The following is a 1,969-nucleotide window of genomic DNA, read 5'->3' on the forward strand; positions in this document are numbered from 1 at the left end:
CTCGCATCGAGGTGAGTGAGACGCTGATCGTTTATGTACTCGTGTTTCCAGCATCCCTCTGCGGAATTAAAAACATTGTAGTGCATCTAAATGCATATCCAATAACGGCTTGTTTCCATAGGGTGTCGGCCGGATCGTCCAGATGCTGCGTGACTCGCAGCAGTGGGTTCCATACCATGAGTCTCAAATCAAAACCAGCCCGGCTATACCGGACACAGATCATACTGCAATCGGAGCCGATAACTACCCTCAGAAATGAGTTGGATTTGGTTTCTTTTAATACAATTGATGTTTGTTGTTCTTTTGTTGTTGATTTGAGTAGTTATTGTTAATTCCTTGCAATTGGTAGTTGTTATATTTTATTCTTCCTTGCAATTTATTATGCTTTCTTTTTATGCCTTCCAAGTGTTTGACAAAATGCTTGGTTGGATGTTAGAGTAGATTTTTGAGCATTCTTGGCTTGGAAGGAGACATTAGGTGATCTTGAGTCATGAATACCCAACTCATGTTGGTGATCTAGAGTTGTTAGCTAATATTGTTTCCATTAACGCTAATCTTTTGCTAATTCAATTAGTAAGTTGATTAGGACTTTTGGATTGAGATTAGCTAGTCTTATTTGACTTTCTCTAGTGTGAAGATAGCATTGTACCTTCTTCTATTGTTAGGGATGACGAAATAGGATAAATTCTTGTTAATTATTGTTATGATTAGTGACTAAGATAGAAAGCTTAGGTTCTCAATCCTTGCCATGAATGTCTCTTTTTATTATTTGCTTTCTTTAGTTACTTGCTTTATTTTCTTGCCATTTCTTTTCTTGCCCTTTCACCAAATCAAACCCCCCTTGTTCCTTCATAGCCAATAATTGATCACTTCATTGTAATTCCTTGTGAGATGACCCAATGTTCAAATACTTCAGTTAATTTTCATTGGGGTTTGTACTTGTGATAACCAACATATTTAAACTTTGATTGAGCATTACTTGTGGGCTGGGAACTATACTTGCAACAAAGTTATTTCCTCTAACTGAGAAGAAATTCTTAGCCGACGATTTTGCGCTTTTAAGTTTATGGACTCCTCTCTTCTGAGCTACCCCATTATTCACAGGGTTCCTCTCAGAAGTGTACATGAATTGGTTGTTTGCAACCATGTCAATGAGTTCCTGTGTCTCTTCAGCTGTTTTCTTTAACTGGAATGATCCACTAGCATAATGGTCCAATTCCATCTTGGATAATTCAGAAAGGCCATCATAGAAGATATTTAGCATGGTCCAATCTGAAATCATGTTATGAGGGTACCTTCTAATCAGTTGCTTGTACCTCTCCCATGCTTCATAAAGAGATTCACCATTTTTCTGTCTGAAGGTTTGAACTTCAACCCTAAGCTTGCTCAGCTTCTGAGGTGGAAAGAACTTGGTCAAAAATGCATTGACCACCTTTTCCCAAGAGTCTAGACTTTTCTTAGGCTGAGAATCCAGCCATAACCTAGCTCTGTCCCTAACAACAAGGGGAAAAGCATAAGCTTGTAAATTTCTGGATCCACTCCTTTAGTCTTGACAGTATCACAAATCAACATTATTAAGTAATATTAGCTCAAAACAAGATCCTAACCCAATAGGTCAACATGATCTCTCAGCATTTGACTAGATTGCAAGCTGCAGCTGGCAGCACTCAAGAAGCCTCCTATGAAGGAGATGCCTCTGAACCAGATCAACCCATGATGGATGAGGTTAACTATTTGGGAAATCCCAATAATGAGCCTTTTGGAAACACCTACAACTCATCATGGAAGAATCATCCCAACTTCTCATGGAGGGATCAATAGAAGCCTCAACAAGGCTTCAACAATAATCAAGGTGGAAGGAACCAGAATAGGTTCAATAACAGACCATTCCCACCTTTTCAGCAACAAATGGAGACTTCTAAGCAGAGCCTCTCTGACTTAGCCACTAAAGTTTCTGATCTCACTAAGA

General features: G+C 38.9%; 1 non-coding gene across 1 annotated transcript; it reads left to right on the forward strand.

Annotated features, from left to right (window-relative positions):
- The first annotated feature begins 1,280 nt into the window (after window positions 1-1,280).
- On the forward strand, window positions 1,281-1,384 carry LOC112739358 (small nucleolar RNA R71). Its single transcript, XR_003170296.1, has one exon. It is a non-coding gene; the product is annotated as a small nucleolar RNA R71 (small nucleolar RNA).
- The last annotated feature ends 585 nt before the right edge of the window (window positions 1,385-1,969 follow it).

The sequence above is a fragment of the Arachis hypogaea genome, chromosome 13 (assembly GCF_003086295.3).
Source record: "Arachis hypogaea cultivar Tifrunner chromosome 13, arahy.Tifrunner.gnm2.J5K5, whole genome shotgun sequence".
In the NCBI taxonomy this organism is placed as follows: Eukaryota; Viridiplantae; Streptophyta; class Magnoliopsida; order Fabales; family Fabaceae; genus Arachis; species Arachis hypogaea.